Source organism: Mesoplodon mirus, assembly GCF_964341445.2.
Source record: "Mesoplodon mirus genome assembly, chromosome: X".
Lineage (NCBI taxonomy): Eukaryota > Metazoa > Chordata > Mammalia > Artiodactyla > Ziphiidae > Mesoplodon > Mesoplodon mirus.
This window is the reverse complement of record NC_138981.1, coordinates 16,198,528-16,221,295: the sequence shown is the minus strand read 5'-3', so window position 1 is coordinate 16,221,295 and position 22,768 is coordinate 16,198,528. Positions and strand designations below refer to the sequence as shown.

General features: G+C 40.8%; 1 long non-coding RNA gene and 1 pseudogene across 2 annotated transcripts in view; one reads left to right on the top strand and one right to left on the bottom strand.

The window, feature by feature from the left end:
- The window catches only part of LOC309796035, a 144,687-nt gene that overhangs the window by 9,281 nt on the left and 112,638 nt on the right, over nt 1-22,768 (bottom strand). The gene's annotated exons all lie outside the window — the stretch shown is intronic.
- On the top strand, nt 162-22,768 carry LOC309796931 (poly(rC)-binding protein 2-like; annotated as a pseudogene). Its single transcript has 4 exons — nt 162-202; nt 5,369-5,564; nt 21,607-22,381; nt 22,417-22,768. The product of its transcript is annotated as a poly(rC)-binding protein 2-like (transcript).

Here is a 22,768-nt window from a genome sequence, read left to right as displayed (position 1 = left end):
TTTTGCCAACAGACCCAACCCCCCGTTACTCACAGAGTTCCTTTCCCAGGTCCTGGACTACCCAGGACTCTCTTTGTCTCCCTGCTCTCGACCTCTTCGTTGTTTATTAGTTCTGTCACTGAATTGGTGGGAGTGGGGAGATTAGACTGGCAAAGTAGAACATGGTGAAACGTTCACTGGGGGAGGAAAATTCAAGTCCCCGGTAAGCAGAGCTTTGGGGACAGCCTTGGAATTTTGTTTCTGTATGTGTGAGAGAAAAATAAAACAAAACACAATAAAAATCCTGCCTGCTAAGAGGCCTGCCTTTGCCTGATAGTTCTTGGGCCTTAATGTGCAGATTGGGGCAATGGGCGAGGCACTGAACCAAAAAGAACTTGACTGCTTCACAATGAGAAGGGCAGAAAAAAGAATGGATCTAGGAGGGGAAAGAGGACAAACGCCAGGTCAGACTGAGTTGCAGAGAAAGCCGAGGGATGCTGGGAGAGAGACACCGGGAAAAAGAGGGACAAATTTGGGGCTGTAAGGAAATGGAGCTTTGGGGAGAAAGATAAGTGAAGAGGAACTTGGCTGTGTGCTACAAATGCTATTCCTTCTTTACGTTTTGTTGATATGACACGAAAAATTTAAATAGCTTTTCAGTTAGTTTGGGTTGTTGGAGTGGTGTTTCTTGTGAACATAGCACTGAGCTGAGGTGGACAGGAGGGTGGCTGGGATTTATGCACGTCCCCCCCACCCCCCATCCCACATACAACTGTTACAACATATGCTTAATTTTCTTACTTATATTTTGGCTTGTCACTTGCTTAGTTAGTTGTCCTTGCTCATACTGGGCTAAATTTACCTACCCTAAGTAAAGACAAAAGAGAAAAGTCTCAAGTTGCATCTAGTTTCAGTTACATAGGCAGATCTGCAAGACCCCAGTTCACCTTAGCTTGGAATTCTATCTTGAATATTCAACTTCCAATATCCAGAATCTTCCAACTTTTCAGTCTCTATATTCTTCGAGAAACTGCTAAGGTGCTGGAGGTAAAAGAGAGACTCAGTGGCCTACGGGCTGTTGAGGAATGTTCCCATTTTGCTGGGAGCCTACAACAACAGTTACTTCTCATACAATGTTATTTTAAACATTATTGTATGTATAATATACAATTTTACATATTTTTCCTTTATCAGAATAAGTAATTTGCATTTTAATTTTATGCACTTTTTTTAGTTCCTCAAAATCCTGAAAATGACTTTAGGCACATACACCGTCCTTTTGTCTCATCAAGATGGAGCTCTTCTAGGAAAAAAAAGAGTAATATACTAAAAGAATTATACATCTTAATCTAGCAGGATTTATTCCAGGATTGTAAGGTCTCAATAGACATGTAAGAAGCATTTGATAAGACATAATGCCCATTCCTGACAATAATTTAGTCAACCAAGAATATAAGGACACTTCCTTAACAAGATAAAGAATCTCTCTCATAAACCAACAGCCAACATCATGTTGAATGTTACCAAATAAATGAACAAAAGAGCTACAAGTGTTTCCATTAAAGCAAGGAAGAAACAAAGAAGTCCTGATATCACCATTGTTGTTCATTGTTGTTCATTGTCCTTGAACACTGCCCTGTAGGTTCTAGCCACTATGATAAGACCTTAAACAGCAACAAGTTTGGAAGGAAAAACATATCAACATTCCCAGATGATTTACTTGTTTGCCCTGAGAAACCAAAGAATCTAATGAAAAACCAATGGGCCAAATAATCAAATTCATTAACATGGGCCGTTTATAAAACATATACACAAAACTCATTTCTATCATCTTTTCTATAAATTAGCAATCTCCAGTTAGCAAATATATTGGGAAAAAGATCGCATTGTTGATAGTAACATATGTTTTTAAAAGTTAGTTTCAGGAGCTTCCCTGGTGGCGCAGTGGTTAAGAATCCACCTGCCAATGCAGGGGACACGGGTTTGAGCCTTGGTCCGGGAAGATCCCACATGCCGCGGAGCAACTAAGCCTGTACACTACAGCTACTGAGCCTGCGCTCTAGAGCCCGCAAGCCACAACTACCGAGCCCACATGCCTAGAGCCCGTGCTCCACAACAAGAGAAGCCACCGCAATGAGAAGCTCACGCACCACAACGAAGAGTAGCCCCCGCTCACCACAACTAGAGAAAGCCGCATGCAGCACCAAAGACCCAATGCAGCCAAAAAAAAAAAAAAGTTAGTTTCAATGCACACAATGTGCTCCCCTGCGCGTTCATCTGTGACTTCTAGCAACAGAGATGATCACTTATTGAGTATTTACTATGTTCCAAATGCTGAACTGAGGCAGAGCTTCCCAAAGTATCTATTACAGAGAAAACCCAGCACATTCAGTCTGTGGTTTCACAGATATCTCTGCTTAGGACAAACCCTAAAAGTTGCCTTTTTAAAGTAACTATATTTCAGTTAATAAAAGGGGGTTTGTGTTAAAGGGGGAAATGGGAAAATGCTAATAGAGGCGGTGAGTGGCATTGGTTCCATTGGCCCCTCCCTATCCACCCACTCTCCTCGCTCCTCCTCCCTGGAGGCTGGTCATATCATGGGCGCCCTTGCTTCTGGCTGGGTTCAGCCAATGGGGAGCCCCAGCAGGAGATGGGGGAGCAGAAGAGTGAGGCTGGTGTACTAGTTCGGTCCCCGGCTTCCTCCCCAGCGGGCGTTGCTGCAGTTTGCTTGGGCCCCGGTCTTGCAGCCTTTTCTATATGCTCCCCAGTTCTGCCCATGCTTGCTTCTCTTGCCCCCTTCGGGCCTGGCATGATAACCCTCCCCACAACTGCTAGTCTTGGATCCTTGCACTATCCCTTAGCTGGTTTCCTTGAACCCTGCCCACACATTTGTAACAGATCCCTTTACTAAGCTTTGTCGAAGTCGCCCTGATGGATACAGTGATATTTGTACGTGACTCAAGTTTGGGCATCTGAGCTGTGCTATGAAGTCATGATAACAACCTTTTAAGATGAGGATCGTTCTCCCTATTTGACACAGGAGGAAAGTGCAGCGTAGACAGTCTAGATAGCTTAGCTAATGTCACCAAACTACTAAATGGCTGGATGGTCTGGGTTCAGTCTGCTGCTTCAGCACTTCACCACACAGCTTCTCAGGTAAACCCAAATCTGTATCCCACCTGCCAACCCATCACCTTGTCAGTTTTCCAAGCAAAGTATAATAGTAACTCTAGCCAACTGTGATGTAACTCCTCAGGTTTCTTTTTCTCAGGCCAAATGCTTCAGAAGGCCCTGTTCTGAGGAGGGGTTGGTTATGTATCCTTGCCCTTAAGATCTCTTCAACTAGCTAGTGATTCAGGGTTTTGGGGAGGAAAAGGAGCCCTATACTAACCTTTAGGCTCCCACAGAGCTGACACTGCTGTCGTTGGCTATATCCCACTTGAGGTGATAATACTAAAGCATAATAAGCCTACATCCACCCAAGAATGGCAGACTCCTGACCTGATTCCTGCCCTTCTGAAGCCACAAGAGGTCTCACAAAATTTAAGCCAACTAATAATGACTCATGTTTTTGTCTATCCTTCCTTGGATTTTAAAGGTTTCATAATCAACACAACACTTCATAAAATCATTTGGGTGGCAGGGATGAGGGCTTACACTTTGCTCTTTAGATAGAGGGAAGATTTTTAAACATTTAAATAATTTGATGAAGCTCATTTAACATTTGACTGAGGAAAATCTGGGCAATCTTAACCTTTTATTTTGTGCTTTCTTTCTGGCAGGACAACTATTCTTATAGATTTCAATATTGAATTATTTTTTAAATAAAAATTATCTTTTCAGTATTTGATAACAGTGAAATAAATCCAAATCCTCAGATGGTCCTTAGAAGGAAGTGTAGTACTGTAGGTAAGAGCTTGAACTTTGGCATCAGCACCCCTGAGACTGACTCCCCGGCTGTGTTATCTCAGGCAAGTTTCTTAACCTCTCTGTGTTTCAGGGTCCTCATGTGTAAAATGAGACTAATGATGGTATTTGCTTCATAGGGTTACTGGGAGAAGTAAATGACCAATTCACATGGTGTTTAACATATAGTAAACACTCAATAATTGCTACTGATTATTATTACTATGTTGAAGCTTCTGTGATAGGCACTGAGGAGGGTCAAAGATGAAAGAATGTCTGCATGCAAGTGGATTATAATTTTATAGAGAAAAATGAGCATAAACAATGATCATACAAAGCAGAACTAATAGATGGTCTGACTGGAATACAGAATGCCATAGAAATACAGGGGATGGAGAAATTCTTTCCAGTCTTGTATTCTAGGGAAGGATGCATGCCGAAGTGCCATTTGGATTGACCCAGAAGATGGTTGGGATTTTGATAGCTAGATTAGGAGGGAAGGGAGGCAAAGGGAAACAAAGGGGACAAAGGCCCAGAGGAAATGGAGGCAAGGTTATGCCTGGGAAGAGTGGATGTAGAAGCTTAGCTGGAGCACAGTGGGCATTAGGGATGACAGGAGACCAAGGGACTGGAAGGATGGACGGGAGGAGACAAGGCAGATAGGCTGCAGGTGGGCCGGCATGTGGGCCTGTACGAAACTGAAGCCAAGAATGGAAGGAGAGTTGGGATGGAGTCAGCACTCTGGGTGTTCTCCTCCTGATTTTCTATTCATTGGCTCACGAGACCTCTGGATTCGGTTTCGTCATTTAGGAATGGAGAACGTTGGACACTGGTATCTCTTTGAGGCTCTGGTTTCGATTCTTTTGGAGATATATCCAGAAGTGCAATTTCTGGATCATATGGTGGTTCTATTTTTAATTTTTGGAGGAACCTCCATTGTGTTTCCTTAGCGGTTACATTGCTTTACGTTCCTGATAACAGCGCACAAGGGTTCCAACTTTTCCACATCCCCACCAACACCTGTATTTTCTGGTGTTTAGATAGTAGTTGTCCTAACGGGTGTGAGGTGATGTCTCATTGTGGTTTAGATATGCATTTGTCTGATGATTAGTGATGTTGAACATCTTTTCATATGCTTGTTGGCCATCTGTATATCATCTTTGAAGAAATGTCTATTCAAGTCCTTTGCCCATTTTTTAATTGGGTTACTTGATTTTTTTGTTTTTTTGGGGGGGTTGTACGAGTTCTTTGTATATTCTAGATATTAACCCCTTATCAAATATAGGATTTGCAATATTTTTTCTCATTCTGCAGGTTGCCTTTCCACTTTGTTGATTGTGTCCTTTGATGAACAAAAGTTTTTAAGTTTTATGTTGTCCGGTTTATCTATTTTGGCTTTTCTTGCCTGTGCTTTTGGTGTCATATCCAAGAAATCATTGCCAAATCCAATGTCATGAAGCCTTTTCTCTTCGTTTTCTTCCAGGAGTTTTATCGTTTTGTATGTCACCAGCCCAAAAGCTTACCAGCTGCACAGGGCCTTGGCTTGCAGTGAGAAGCCCAAGGGCACCAGAGGTGGCTACAGCAGGAACACGTGGGGTCCAGACACCAGCAGCAAGAGCAGTGCAGCAAAGAAGATGGCGGTGACACCTCGGGACACAAGCACCAGCTCCAACACCCAGGCCCAGAGGCTACTGTGGCTGTCATCATTCTCATGCTCCTCCAAGATTCAGTTTTATGTGTAAAAGCGTGATAGAATGAAACTCTAAGAGTCTTTCTAGCTCTAAACATCCTCTCATGGGTGAATTCAATCTACACCTACCATGCATCATATATGATAGAAGACATGGTTCTAGGCACCTTGCATGAGCTCTTTTCATCCTCAGGATGCACTAACTAAGCATCTACTACGTGCCCAGCAAAACTGCAGGCACTAGGGATTAAAGGTGATCGAGATATACCCCGCATGCTCAAGGAATTCACCATCTAGCCAAAGTCACCAGGGTTTGTTTTCACTTTCCTATTTCTCCTTCTCCCTCTCTTTCTTACACTCTGGCTCTTCTTTCTCTCTGACTAGTCTTCCATATAGCTCAACATATGTCAGGCTGTCAACATATGGCATATTTTGCAAACAGATAAACAGTGGCACATATGCAACCATATATTCCTGGCATGCAGATGCCCCAGCTTGGCTTCATCAGCCTCAGCAGAAAGCACTTGGTGAGGCTCTCTCAGAAATTCCAGAATGCATGAGCCACGCATGTAGGCTCTGACAAGCGGTTAAAAGAACTTATTCCTCGTCCTAAGTGCGAAGGCCTGAACGCTGCTTCCCCGCCCTTTCCATTCACAGGCATTTAATACCAAAGGCTCTGTCCTCACTCTCCACTGTCTGGGATGTTCTGACCAGAGGTCAAGTTGCCCATTAAAGATCCTTTTGTTTTTCCATTTGGCAGTGATTGATTATCTCCTCTGCGCCAGTAGATCAGCCCTACAAGGACGTGGATGGGCTGGACATTAAGAGTCTTAGGTCTATTTTGTCCATTTAAAACTACAGTGTGTGCAGCAGACTCTGTAAATGCCCCACCCATATCCTTCCACGCTGGCATTTCCCTGCACGTCAGTCTGCGTGCCTGCATCTCTATTTCTTTGTCTGACGGCGTTCTCGGCTCATGCACGCAGTAGGCCCTGTACTGCCTCTCCCCCACCATCCCTCAACCAATGACTGATGAGAAATGATGGATAAATGCCCCAGCTTTCTCACCCTTCAGTGGGATAATTCTGAAGCAGTGGCTCCCAGAGCTCTCACTGGGAAACTTGCTTAACAGGATATCTTAATAGGCTTCCTTCTTTTTTCCTTCCTCTTCCCCACCACACACTACTGGTGTTTCCTGGAGTTACCCCATAAACAAAGTACTTGCACTTGAATCCTTGTGTCAGGGTCTTCTTCTGGGGGTGCCCCGATTAAGATACTCTGGAACTCAACTTTGGAAGAAAAGGTGATCAAAGAAAACACGGGATCTCCTCAAACGTGGACTTCTGACTGGTGGCCCAGGAGGCAATCTGCACCTTAAAAGTGCTCCTGGATAGTAACAAAAGCAGCAGCCAGTCCCATGCTGTTGGAAATACTGTGCCCAAATTGGACTGGGTCACTGGATCTCATAAGAGTTTGTCCCAGCAGCTAAGCAGAACTGTCCTGCCCTGGCCATGTGGAAACTGGAACAGAAGAGAGAGTGAGCAAGTTACAGTCTCCCACTTTTTCTACTCCTGTGTGGCTTCTTGCCTCCTGCCTCTTAAGATCATATTTTGTTCCTTTTCCTTGTAAAGATTAAAATGTACACAAACAAGTAGGTCAGGGAAAGCAGCAATCGAAGAAGATGACTGTTGGGTTGTGGTAATAGCTCATTGGAAGCTCAGCATATACTAAATCTGAGTTAACATTTAACTGCTAAAAACTCAGGTTTGACCCAAGGAGGCAAAAGTCATTTAACAAAGGTAACTCCACACAGCAAGTTTAAAAATTATCTTTATATGACTGTCCTTTAACTAGCTACTGCAAAATTTTCAGGAAAGTCCCAGTGGCAACATTTATAAGCTGAATATGGGAAGAAAGAAAATGAGAGTTTGAGATGAGAATGAGGCCCATTACATCTTGACCCTTGATCCATTCAGTAAGCTCTAGTAAGCATTGTCCAATAGAACTTTCTGTGATGATGGAACATTCTAGAGCTACACTGTCTAATACAGTAGCTGCTAGCCCCATGTGGCTATTGAGTACTTGAAATGTGGATAGTGCATTCAATATGTATTACAGTTATTTAAATAACTCATATATTACATTATTATATATGCTGTTAAATATAACTTTATAATCATATTATAATTAAAAGAATGGTTATTCCAGTGCCAGCATTTTCCCCAATCCCCTTTTCCTTCTTCTCCCCAGTGAAGCCCTGGCTTGAGCCCATTTTCCTGTCTTTGACCCAAGTATCCCCTTCAGGATTGACTTTTGCTCTGTTCTCCAGACCTGCTCGCTGTCCACCACCTCCCGGCCTTTGGGATCTATTGGTGGGGTTGCCCCATGAGGAAAGGACCACAGAGCTCTCTGTCTTCAAACCAAACTCCTCTTTAACCTCTTTCCTACTGACTCATCCAGGGGAGACACTGGAGAAAAGATGGTGACTTGCCGCAAACCTTACATCAGGGACACAGTACCCCTCCTTCCCTTCATCCCTAGGCCTGCTCTGAGTTTGTGGAGAGACCTTGACAAACTATCCCTTGTTTAACAGTGAGGCAGATGCTGTCAGAGGTCGGCACATGTCCCCTTAGAGGCCTTCACCATCTTCATGCACATCTGTCACTCGCCACCCCCCTCCAGCTGGAGCCTGCATCTCTTTATTGGAGGAAAGTCCTCTGGCTGCTAGAACCCACTTTGTCTATGCAAGGAGGTACAGAAGTGCCTGGGAATCTATGGTGCAGTGAGTTCTGATCCACTGATTATCATGGCGGGGGCTGGGGGCCTATAACTACTCCAGCTCCCTCATCCCCTGATGAGGAATTACACTATCCCCAGACCAGGACTGAGCGAGGTTTCCCTCCTGGGGACTTTGCTTGATGTATCACCCCTCCTTGGAGTTCTTCCCTTTCCAGTTCCATTTCCTTACTGGTTTTTATGAACCTTCATTTCAGTGTCTACTACTGGGGAATCCAACCTAAAACAAGTATTTCTTGAAATAAAAAACCCAAACCCTAAAATCCTCTAAAGCTTCTTCTCCTTGTTTGTTCTTTGCTTGTAATCTCTTTTTTTAAACTTTGTTTTTAAAGAGACGAGTGGGCAGCAATACCCAATTAAACATTTTAAAATATTTTCAGCATATCAGAAGAGATCAGTGTTATCTTAAATTTATTTATTTATTTATTTTTGGCTGCGTTGGGTCTTCATTGCTGCGTGCAGGCTTTCTCTAGTTGCAGCGAGCGGGGGCTACTCTTCGTTGCTGTGGGCGGGCTTCTCATTGTGGTGGTTTCTCTTGTTGTGGAGCACGGGCTCTAGGCATGTGGGCTCAGTAGTTGTGGCGCACGGGCTTAGTAGCTCCGCAGCATGTGGGATCTTCCCGGACCAGGGCTCGAACCCGTGTCCCCTGCATTGGCAGGCGGATTCTTAACCACCGCGCCACCAGGGAAGCCCCCAGTGTTATCTTAAACTCTTGAAGATGGTGTTCTCTGTCCAACAGATATGTTCGCCAAGGTCCTCAATCTAAACATTTGAATCAGTAGCTCAGTGTCAGGCCCTCAAAATAAAAAGGAAAGAGAGGGATGCTTCTTGATTCAGCAAATATTTGTTGCAGGTGTACAGTGTTTGAGGCGTCTGTGCCAGATGGAGAGCTGAAAGTAACAGGGTACCCCAAGTTGCTCTCAATTTCACACAGATCTGGAGAAGGAGTCTGCTAATCACATTGCTGCTGTGGCAAACATACTTGGCGACAAGGACTTATTAAAGATGGAACTGGGCTCTTCAAAATCTTTTTTAAAAAATGACCAAAGGGCTACTTCATGGCCTAGTTTCTTTATTAAGTAATAATGCATGGAATGCCTTGTTTTCAGTCCTCAGCAGCTGCCAAAATCTGAACATATCAAATCCAAGAGATCATACCATCCGGGAGATCTATTAATAGCAAGATAATTTTCAAGTCCACTGTAGCGAGTAGTGTTTTGTTTTTTGGTTAGGCATATAATACATTCCACATCACGTCTGCTGAGCTGTGTTTTGGGGTCGCATTTTAAAAAATACATCAGGCTTGTTTTAAATTAGGGTCACAATAATCCATCAGTGTTTGGCATTTTGGCTTGGGATATTGTGGTACCACAGATAATATCTAGGTTTATGGAACCTAAATTAAAACACACCTGTCTCTTTTATGTTCTTGTACTGTGTCTCTTGGTGTTTACCTGGGATCACAGAAGTGAAAGAAAGAAAAGAGCTCTTTGGCAGGGAAGCAAGTTGTAATAATCCCATGAAGCATATTATCTCATATGGATTCTGCTCTGCTTGGGGGCATCTCACATGAAGGGGAAGAAAGTCACAGGTAGCAAAACCCAACATTTTTCCCCTGTTCAAACCATTTATCAAGGCCTGTGTGTATGTGTGTGTCTTGTTTAAAAATCCTTCCCTACCACAGGGTCATAAAGCTATTGTGATGGTTAATTTTTCAACTTGGCTAGGCTATGGTGTCCGGTTATTTGGTCAAACGCCAGTCTAGATATTGCTGTGAAGGTATTTTACAAATGTGATTTGACATCTACATGAGTAGACTTTGATAAAGGAGATTACCATCCATAGCGTGCATGGGCCTTATCCAATCAGCTGAAAGCCTTAAAAGACTGAGCTTCCTCAAGGAAGAAGGAATTTGGTCTCCAAACCATCTTCAGATTCAAGACTGTAACACAGATTCTTGCCAGAATTCCCAGCCTGCTGGCCTGCCCTGGGGATTTTAGACTTCCCAGTCCCACCCCTAGAATTGTGTCAGTCAATTCCTTAAAATAACTAAATCAATCAATCTCTCTCTCTCTTATACATACACATACACACACACACGTATATATTTCACACACATACACCAATAGAGTATTTACATATACACACACACACACACATCCTACTGGTTCCATTTCTCTAGAGAACTCTGACTAATACAGATATTCTCCTATGTGTTGTTCTAAAAGTGAAGTTTGGGATTTCACAACTAACTTTTTAACCCATCTGGAATTGATTTTGTGGATATATTCTTAATTTATTATTTCTTCAATGTCATGTGTTTAGGGAAATAAAAAGAGATAAATGTGTGTATTTGCAGTCCTCTGGACTGTAATTTTGTGTATCTTTTTAAAAGCATAAACATCTAGTTCTCATTGTACAAATTCTGATTCAACAGGTCTGAGTTGGGGCCTAAGCATGTATATTTTGTTAATACAGGCAATTTTGAAGCTCTATATAGAAGAAAATATATGTGAATATTTTTATATCCTTTAGATAGGAAACATCTGAGAATGATATTACAGACAAAATCCACTAAGAAAAAAGCATGAGATATTTGACCATATTAAATATTCCTAAACTGTATACAACTATCAGTTATAAGATGAAGAAGCTCTAAGGATCTAATGTATAACATGGTAACTAGTTGATAATACCGTATGGTATAACTGAAATTTGCTGAGAGTAGAACTTAAGTGTTCTCACCAAAGAAAAGGTAAATACGTGAGGTGATGAACGTGTTAATTAACTCAATAGTCAGAATCCTTTCACAATGTATACATATATCAAATCATCACTTTGTACACTTTAAATATATTACAACTTTATTTCTCAATTAAACCTCTATCAAGCTGAAAAATTCATACAGAAAAGCACGTCCATAAGATTTTTAAATTTCTGTATAGCAAACACCACAATAAGGAAAGTAAAAAGTAGAAGGACAAACTAGGAAAAATGTACAATATGTATTAAAAAATTAATATCCCTATGTAAAAAGCTCTTATAAGTAAATACTGCAGGAGCAGTAGAATAGATAAGAATGATTAAGAACCTGAGTTATGGGATCTGCCTGCTTGGTTTTGAATTCTGGCTTCAGCACTTACAAACAAGATCCTGGTGGACACATTACTGCACCTCTGCCTCTATTTTTACATCTCTAAAATGGGAATAATAATAACTTCATAGGGTCATGATGAATATTAAAATAGATAATGCCTATTAAGGGCTTAGAATAGTGACACATTGTAAGGCATCAATAAATATTAGCTTTCTGATTAAAAGAGTAACATTTCAAAGAAAAATGGACCGATGACGTAAACAGGTGATTCATTAAAAGCAACGATAACAACCCAATACAAATGGTGATGAGACATAAAAAAGTGCCCTCACTTGTGATTAGGAAAATTCAATATGAAAGATGGTATTATTTTTGTTGTTATCATGGGTCAGATTGGCAAAGATTAAAAAGACAGACGACATCGATAGCTGGAGAGGTGATGGGAAACAGACATTCCCACACACTTCTCTGTGGCTGATATTTAGGATGGTTGTAAAGGTAAATAACAGTTATCCCACCACTAACCACCTTGAGTAGCACCCGCTACCCCACCTGCATGGCCCTCTCCCTTGGGACCTGGACCTCCGAATCTAGCAATTAAAGGATTACCTTCAGGACCCTGCTCCATGCTAAGGTCAGGATCTACAATGTTGTTGAGTATTTTGAATATTATCTCTCTATGCAATCTTTCAGTAGAGTATTCTTACAATATGTCAGAGGTCAAAATATGTACACCAAGGAACTAATGAGAAAAACGTAGAAAACTCCACATATTCAGTTTACTGCAAAACTGGAAACAACCTAAAAGTCGTACAAGAGACTTTGGTTAAATATTTCATGGTAAGTCTATACAATGTAATATTATGCACATCTTAAAATGAGGACATTAAAATGACCTTAGGAAGTAATCAATGGGGGGAAAAAAGGTACAAAATGTTTAATAAGATCACTTTTGTTTGGGCATATATTTTTCCATGTATTTGTATGTGTGAAACACATGTAAATGTATAATACACACATACACATACATGTATTTTATATATATGTAATTTTAACAGTATTTATCTGTGGTGAATTGCTAAAAATAGCCATAAATTTCTCCTATCTCTGCATGCCTGTACCTTTGGAATGTGACTTTGGCTCTCCTCAGATCAAAAGGCGAAATCTCTGTCCTGACCCCTTGAATTTGTGCTTACTTAGCCATGTAGCTTGTTTGGCCAATGGGACATCAGCAGATATGGTACTAGCAGAGGCCTGAAAAATGCTTAGGCTCTTGTGCTTAGACTCTTGTTGCTGCACTTGGAACCCTGAAACCACCATGTGAATAGGAGAACAGTCTGTTTATTCTCCAGCAGGTGAATATCACATGAATAGGTCATGTGGAGGAAATCTGAGGTGCCATGGCCAACAGCCTGCCAACTGCAGGCTGTGAGTGAGGTCATGCTCCACCATCCAGCCCCAACCAAGCCTCCAAAAGACTACATAGATACGCTAAGCCCAACCTGCCAGCCCACAGAATTATGAAGTAAAAATTGATTATTGTTTCAAGCCACTAAGTTCTGGTTTGCTATATTTAAATATTGAACACTGAAAATTTTAAGGCAATTTTTTATGACTGTATTTTCTATACTTTTACAATGAACATGCATTACTCTTAAAATCAGAAAAAAATGCCTTTTCTATTTAAAAGTTTTAAATTTCTTTTTCTTGTCTCATTGTTATGGCTAGAACTTCCAATACTACTATGTTGAATAAAAGTGTCAAGGGGCTTCCCTGGTGGCTCAGTGGTTAAGAATCTGCCTGCCAATGCAGGGGACATGGGTTAGAGCCCTGCTCTGGGAAGATCCCACATGCCGCAGAGCAACTAAGCCCTTGCGCCACAACTACTGAGCCTGCACTCAAGAGCCCGCAAGCCACAACTACTGAAGCCTGCACGCCTAGAGCCCATGCTCCACAACAAGAGAAGCCACCGCAATGAGAAGCCCACGCACTGCAACGAAGAGTAGCCCCTCCCACAGCTAGAGAAAGGCCACACACAGCAATGAAGACCCAACGCAGCCAAAAATAAAATAAATAAAAAAATTATATTTTTAAAAAAGTGTCGCGAGTGGGCATCCTCGTCTTATTCCTGATATTAGAGGAAATGCTTTCAGATTTTCACCATTGAGTATGATGTTAGCTGTGGGTTTGTCATATTTGGTCTTTATTATGTTGAGGTATGTTCCCTCTATGCCCAGTTTCTGGAGAGTTTTTTTTTTATCATCATAAATGGATGTTGAATTTTGTTAAAAGCTTTTTCTGCATCTATGGAGATGACCATACAGTTTTTGTGCTTCAACTTGTTAATGTGGTGTACCACACTGACTGATTTGTAGATATTGAAAATTCCTTGCATCCCTGGGATAAATCCCACTTGATCATGGTATATGATCCTTTTAGGGTATTGTTGGATTCAGGTTGCTAATATTTTGCTGAGGAGTTTTGCATCAAAGTTCATCAGTGATACTGGCCTGTAATTTTCATTTTTTGTGATATCTTTGTCTGGTTTGGGTATCAGGGTGATGTTGGCCTCGGATAATTAATTTGGAAGCATTTCTTCCTCTGCAATTTTTTGGAATAGTTTCAGAAGGATAGGTGTTAACTTCTCTGAATGTTTGGTAGATTTCACCTGTGAAGCCATCTGGACCTGGACTTTTGTTTCTTGGGAGTTTTTAAATTACTAATTTAATTTCATTACTGGTAATTGGTCTGTTCATATTTTCTATATCTTCCTGGTTCCGTCTTGGGGGATTGTACATTTCTAAGAATTTGTCCATTTCTTCGTCGTTGTCTATTTTATTGGCATATACTTGTTCATAGTAGTCTCTTAGGGTCCTTTGTATTTCTGTGGTGTTGGTTGTAACTTCTCCTTTTTCATTTCTGATTTTATTGATTTGGGCCCTCTCCCTTTTTTTCTTGAGGAGTCTGGGTAAAGGTTTATCAATTTTGTTTACCTTTTCAAAGAACCAGCTTGTAGTTTCATTGATCTTTACTTTTGTCTTTTTAGACTCTATTTCATTTATTTCTGCTCTGATCTTTATGATTTCTTTCATTCTACTAACTTTAGGCTTTGTTTGTTCCGTTTCTTTTTTAATTCCTTTAGGTGTAAGGTTAGGTTGTTTATTTGAGATTTTTCTTGTTTCCTGAGGTAAACTTGTATCGCTATAAACTTCCCTCTTAGAACTGCTTTTGCTGCGTCCCACAGATTTTGGATCTTTGTGTTTTTGTTTTCATTTGTCTCCAGATATTTTCTGATTTCCTCTTTGATTTCTTTAGTGACACATTGGTTGTTTAATAGCATATTGCTGATAAAAGCAATCCAAATTGGAAAGGAAGAAGTAAAACTGTCACTGTTTGCAGATGACAGGATACTATACATAGAAAATCCTAAAGACACTACCAGAAAAGTACTAGAGCATATCAATGAATTTGATTAAGTCGCAGGATACAAAATTAATACCCAGACATCTGTTGCATTTCTATATGCCAACAATGAACTACCAGAAAGAGAAATTAAAGAAACAATCCCATTTACCATCACATCAAAAAGAATAAAATACCTAGGAATAAATCTAAGGAGGTAAAAGGCCTGTACTCAGAAAACTATAAGACAGTGATGAAAGAAATTGAAGAAGACACAAACTGTTGGAAGATGTACCATATGCATGGACTGGAAGAATTAATATTATTAAAATGACCACACTACCCAAGGCAATCTATAGATTCAATGCAATCCCTAACAAAATACCAATGGCGTTTTTCAAAAAACTAGAAGAAATAATTTTAAAAGTTGTACGGAAATACAAAAGACCCTGAATAGCCTAAACAATCTTGAGAAAGAAGAACAGAGCTGGAGGAATCATGCTCTCTGACTTCAGACTACACTACAAAGCTACAGTCATCAAAACAGTATGGCAGTAAAGAAGATGTGGCACATATATACAATGGAATATTACTCAGCCATAAAAAGAAACGAAATTGAGCTATTTGTAATGAGGTGGATGGACCTAGAGCCTGTCATACAGAGTGAAGTAAGTCAGAAAGAGAAAGACAAATACTGTATGCTGACACATATATATGGAATTTAAGAAAAAAAATTGTCATGAAGAACATAGGGGTAAGACAGGAATAAAGACACAGACCTACTGGAGAATGGACTTGAGGATATGGGGAGGGGGAAGGGTAAGCTGTGACAAAGTGAAAGAGCGGCATGGACATATATACACTACCAAACGTAAGGTAGATAGCTAGCGGGAAGCAGCTGCATAGCACAAGGAGATCAGCTCGGTGCTTTGTGACCACCTGGAGGGGTGGGATAGGGAGGGTGGGAGGGAGACGCAAAAGGGAGGGGATATGGGAACATATGTATATGTATAACTGATTAAATTTGTTATAAAGCAAAAAGATAAATAAAATAAAAATAAAGAATGTTATAAGAGACAAAAAAAAAAAACAGTATGGCACTGCCACAAAAACAGACACATAGATTATTGGAAGAGGATATAAAGCCCAGAAATAAACCCAGGCTCCTATGGTCCATTAATCTACAACAAAGGAGGCAAGAATCTACCAATACAATGGAGAAAAGACAGTCTCTTCAATAAGTGGTGCTGGGAAAACTGGACAGCTACATGTAAGAGAATGCAATTAGAACATTCTCTAACACCATATACAAAGATAAATTCAAAATGGATCCAAGATCTAAATGTAAGACCAGATACTATAAAACTCCTAGAGGAAAACACATGCAGAATACTGTTTGACATAAATTATAGCAATATTTTTTTGGATATGTTTCCCAAAGCAAAGGAAATAAAAGCAAAAATAAACAAATGGAACTGAATTAAACTTAAAAGCTTTTGCACAGCAAAGGAAACCATTGGCAAAACAAAAAGACAACCTACTGAATGAGAGAAAATATTTTCTGATGATATGACTGATAAAGGGTTAATATCCAAAATATATAAGCAGCTCATACAACTCAACATCAAAAAAACAAACAACCTAGTTTTAAAACGGGCAGAAGAACTGAATAGACATTTTTCCAAAGAGGAAATGCAGATGGCCAAGAGTCATATGAAAAGATGCTTGACACAGTTAATCATCAGGGAAATGAAAATCAAAACCACAATGAGGTATTACCTCACACCTGTCAGAATGGCTACCATCAAAAAGAACACAAATAACAAATGTTGGTGAGGATGTGGAGAAAAGGGAAGCCTCTGTTGGTAGGCGTGCACTGTTGGTAGGAATGTAAATTGGTGCAACTACTGTGGAAAACAGAATGGAGGCTTCTCAAGAAACTAAAAATAGAACTACCATATGACCCAGCAATTCCACTCTTGGGTATATATCCGAAAAAAATGAAAACGCTAATTCGAAAAGATACATGCACCCCAATGTTCATAGCAGTGTTATATACAATTGCCAAGATATGGAAGCAACCTAAATGTCCATCAACAGGAGAATGGATAAAGAAGATGTGGCATATATACAATGGAATATTACTCAGCCATAAAAAAGAATGAAATTTTGCCATGTGCAACAACATGAATGTACATGGAGGGCATTATGCTAAGTGACATAAGTCAGAGAAAGATAAATACTGTATGATATCACTTATATGTGGAATCTAAGAAATAAAAGAAACTAGTGAATATAACAAAAAAGAAACAGACTCACAGAAAGAGAGAACAAACTAGTGGTTACCAGTGGGGAGAGGGAAGGGGGAAGGGGCCATATGGGGGTGGGGGATTTGGAGGTACAAACTATTATGTATGAAATAAGTAAGCTACAAGGATGTACTGTACAGCAGAGAATATAACCAGTATTTTGTAGTAACTATAAATGGAATATAATCTTTAAATTTGTGATTACTAGGTTGTATACCTGTAACTTACATAATATTGTACATCAACTATACTTCAATAAAAAAATTGAAGGAAAAAATAGAAAAAATAAAAGAAAATCATTAGCCGTTTGAATGATCTTAATGTACATAAATCAATATCTAAGTGACAAACTTATTCCAAAATATACCTAGCGTACAACCGCTGAATGCTAAATGAATCTTTATAAATAAAATAATTGGCTGCCACCAAGAACATAAAAATTTTTTTAATTACTTTTTAAAATTTTTAAATTAAAAAAATGAAACCCTATACCTGATTTAAGCTGTTTAACAGAGTAATAGTATTAATAGCTAACATTTAAATAGCACTTGCTATGTGCCAAGGCACTACATGTTTTGCATTCTTTTGCAAAATAGTATTCTTTTGCAAAGAACACTATTATCATTTCCTTTTTCCGGCTGAGGAAAGTGAGGCTCAGAGAGGTTTAGGAACTTGTGCAAGGTCACACAGCTAGTAAAATGGCAGATCTGTGGTTGATCCCAAGCAGTCTGTTTCCTGAGTCTGTGCCTTTAACTGGCATAAGACAGAGGCAAAACCGTATGTAAATGTGCAAGGTCATTTCTTAATGATTTGGTATCTGAAAGTTACAGCTATGATATATCCAGCATGCTCCCTTGTCTCTCTTGGGTTTCCTAACTTCAAACAATTTCATCAAGCAATAAAGTGCGAGGGTGGATGTGGTGGTGAAGATGTGCTAGCTTGTCAAATGGTTCCATCGTGTGGCTTGCTATCAACTCTCTGAGAGGGATTTGTTGAGGGAGGTGGACGGTGTGAAACCTCTACCTAAAAACAGGTTTGTCAGTTGACAAGGTTCTTATGATTTCTGCTTTCCCTCTCCACCAAGGCCACCGCCAAGAGAAAGCTACTTATAAGGTTGTTTATCCCATATTCTACTGTACAAGAGGCATTTTTTATACTGCATTTCTAGCACAGTTCTGTACACTCTACAAACAGCGAATGCTCAACAGAAGTATAGGTGAGGAGGAGGAGGAGGCTCAGACATACCTAGCAAGCTCTCAGAAGGGGTGTGTGTGTGTGTGTGTGTGTGGCTGACTCGTTAAAAGCAGAACTTCAGAGTCAGATTAGACCTGGGTTCAAATTATGTTGCCACCATTTACAAGTTGTGGGTCCTTGGGCAAGTTAGTTAATCTCCTGGTGTCAAATAGAGATACGAGGGCATTGTGAAGAGTAAGTGATACGATTCTTGTCAAGAACTTGGCAAGAGCTGCTACTCTCTATCACCATCATCATCTCAACTTAGCAATAAAAAGTTTAGAAACTATGATTTCATCACATTCTAAATTATCCATAGACTTCAATGTCATCCAAAGCAAAGAAATAGGAGATCTCTGCCATGGAAGACAGAACTGAGAGTCCAAAATTCTTGGTGACAAACCTTTCTTGTGGTCTTGATAGTGTAAAATCACTACAAGATGGTGGCCTCAGGTGGTCAAATGGAATCAAGACTGGTAATACCATCTGGAGTTACCTAATGATCCTTGTCATTTCCTGAGAAATTACCCCCAAATACTGTTGTGACTTAGAGATGTGATCCTTTCCCAACTCAGCGTGGCCATAGCCATCGATTGTCAATGCTTGAGGACAACAGAAAGCAGGCCTGGGTCTATTCTGCCTATTCATTATTGCCCCCTGCAGCCATAATTACCCCACATGACAGGCTTCTTTTCTTCCAACATACAGGATTAATATGTGCAGGCTTAGATAATAATTTGAAGTCTGCAACAATTAAACAGTCATGTTGAAAAAAGCCAAGGAACAGAGTTTGTTAAATAAAAACAAGTGAAACTAAAGGAAAGGTCATCGTTTTTGTGTTTCTGTAACAAATACAATCTACCGATAATCTGTATCTGCGCGAATCCCCGTGTTTTTTAGGTTGTAATTAAATTTCTCCTTGAATAATCATCTTGCATACTTTCCTTAGGGGAAACCGTTTACATTTCATCATATCTTTGAAAATGTAATCGATCTCTATTTTAATCAAGCTTTCCTATTTGGATCACTCCTTTAATAGGCTGATGAACACGTCTGTTTTTAAAAATACAACTCAGTAGTGAATTCGACTGGTATCAGAGGTACCGTTAAGTCAGTGCAGTTTTAGAGATAGTTTTGATAATGAACGGCTATGATGCCCAAAATACCTGTGGCAGATTGATGTAGCAATGGCTCCCAGTTTGTTCAAGTCTCTCTGTATCCATACACTTGGGTAGTCTCCTTCTACTCTGACTCTAGACTTGGCCATGTGATTGTGTGACTGACAGCACAGTAACAAATGTGATGCTAGCAAAGACTTGAAAAACACGTGCACAGTGGGGCTATCCCTCTCTTGCTATTCTTAGGACTCTTGTTATAGCTGCCACGTGAACAAGCCCATCTAGGGCTGCCTGATGAATAAGAGAAAACCATGGCTGGAACTCAAATGGCTGCCTCAGCTAACAGCCAGCCAACATCCTAGCTGACCCAGCAGTTGCCTGCAGACACATGTGAGTGACACCTAGTTGAGACCAGCAGAAGGCTCATCCATCTGAGCCCAGTCCAAATTTCCAGAGCACAAAATTGTGGTTGTTGTTTTAAGCCACTAGGTCTCTGTGGGGTGGTTTGTTACACAGTGAAAACTAACTGACCCAGTGTCCCAGTGAGAGCAGGGTTGTAGCACCAGCATTGGGGCAGAAGTTGGATTCCATCAGAATGATTTTGTTTATAAACAGCTGTGATGGACATCGACATAAAAACAAGTGAGCAAATACCACTTGGTCCATCCATCCACAGACACACAGTTACATCATGGTGACTATGAAAACTGGAACAAACGTAACTACAGAGGAGGGGGATGGGGATGGGCTAACCCCTTCAGCGTTTGGGATCTGACCTTGAAATTATGAGGATTTTAGCAATAGTGAGAGCCTCCAGTTCAGCGCCACCTAAAACTTCATTTGTTTGCTATTTTGCATTTCACGCTTTGCATAAAGCTCCTGAAGCCTTTGGTTGGATCAGGCCAACTGGCTCATGAAACTGAAACTTGCTCTATGATTTTTTTCCATCTACTTTTCCTAAGTATATGCTCTGTACAATCTCCCTTAGGAAAAGGGTTCCATGGTCATATAAATTATTGTATACTCTTGATCCTTCTTGGAATTTCACAATGTACCTTGGCATATTAAAGACCTGTTTGTCTTCACTTATTCCAGTGCTGAGATGTATTTGACCATAGAATCCTTTTTGTGAGTAACATATATTAAGACCTCATTACGCAATGTTTCTCAGAAAACACTCTGAGAAAGTTTTTTTTTAAAACTTTCTTACAGTGAAATACAGCACACATGTGGAGAAGTACATGAAGCAAAAACATGCAGCATAATGAATTACTGTAGACCAAATACTCTTTTAACTACCATCCTGCTCAAGAAGTAGATCATTGTCAACACCTCCACTAGACCCCTGTGCATTCCTGGGCCATTACAATTTCCTCCTTCCTCTCTAGAGGGAACAGTTTCCTGGACTTTATGGTAATAACTTCCTTGCAGTGTTTTATTCTTTTGCCACCTAGTATAATACCTAAATGATACACTTGTTCTGTCTATTTTTGAAAGCTATAAAAATGGAATTACACAGTATGCATTGGAGGGGCAGTGGGTGTAAGTATCTTCAACTTCAACAGATGTCAAACTCTTTCCCAAATTGAGGGAAAGGGTACCAATTGACACTCCTATCATCAGTGTACGAGAGTTCCAGTTGCTCCACATCCTAGGTTATAGTTGGTAATGTCAGATGTTTTCATTTTTGCCAATCTACTCAATGGGCAGTGGAGTTTTGAATTTGCATTTCTCTGTTCAGTAAGGAGGTTGAGCACATTTCATTATGTTTACTGGTCATCTGTATAGCCTCTTTTGTGCAGCTCATGTTCAAGCCTTTTGCTCATTTCTTTACAGAGTTTCTATGTCTTTCTTAATGGATAGGAGCTCTTTATCTATTCTAGATAGAAGTCCTCTGTTGGGTACAGGAGTTGCAGATGTATTCTCTTGCTCTTCGGCTTGTTTTCTCTCTTTCCTAATGGGGTCTTTTGTTGAACAAAAGTTCTTCATTTAAACGTAATCAAATGTATCAGTTGTTTCCCTTTTATGCTTAGTGCTTTGTGTGACACCTGTAATAATATCTGTCTCTATGTCCAGCGGTATTCCAAGGAGCTAGACTTGAAATGGTCAAGTCATTGGTCACTGGTAGTGGTCAAAGCCAAAAACTGTAGGCTGGAGAAGAAAAGGGGAGTGGGTGGGAAGGGGAAGGGTAGAAGGCCAGAGGAGGAACAAGAGGGGTTGTCAAGAAGGCAACAGGGGCGGATGGAGGGTATGACTGCAAGTGGATTGAATGTCACTTTCACCATATAGCTCTTTATGCATGGAAAGGAAGTTGGCAGTATCATCAGAAAGAACAGAGAATCAGTTAAGAAGATGTGTGGGGAGAGTGGTGTACATATCAACATCTCCAAAGGGAACCGTGCTGAGAGAATCATCACTTTGGCTGGACCCATGAATGCCATCTTTAAAGCCTTTGCTATGATCACAGGTGCACTGGAAGAGGACGTCAGCAGAAAAGCACAGCTGCCAGCAGACCCTGGTCACCCTGAGCCTGGTGCTCCTTTGCTAGCAGTGTGGCTCTCTCATTGGGAAAGGAGGTTTCGGGATCAAGGAACTATGACGAGAGAGTACAGGGGCTCAGGGCCAGGTGGCAGAGAAGAAGCCTCCCGACTCAACTGAGCAGGCCATTATAACTGCTGGCGTTGGGCAAGCCATCATTGAGTGTGTCCAACAAGCCTGTCCAGTCATGTTGGAGTCACCCTGACCCCACAGGCCATCCAGCTCTCTGGTCATCTTTGCAGGTGGTCAGGACACGTACCACACAGGCAGCAACGGTGTGGGCTTTCCTCACCCCCACTCTCCACCCATCCACGTGCCTCAACCATGACCTAGAGGAACTCCCTCTGGAGGCCGGCAATGCAACAGTCTTGTTTTCCTATGATGCATGGCAACCCTGGATTCAGTGACATCGAATCCACTCTCCAGAGATGAAAGGCTATTGGGCAGGTTTGGATGTATCTACTGAGACTACTCATGAACTCACATTTCAAGCATTTTAATTGGCTGCACAATGGGGCATTAGGATGCCCAAATCAATAAGGGCCACCAGACGTCTGGGGCATAGTTCATCATTGCAAGCCCAGTGGACGGATCTACTGTTAGGCTGGTTACCATCACTGGATCTGCTGCCAGCGTTAGCCTGGTTCCATATCAAATTGTCTGGCTGTCCTCAGAGACAGGTGGCACAGGGAGCCGCTAA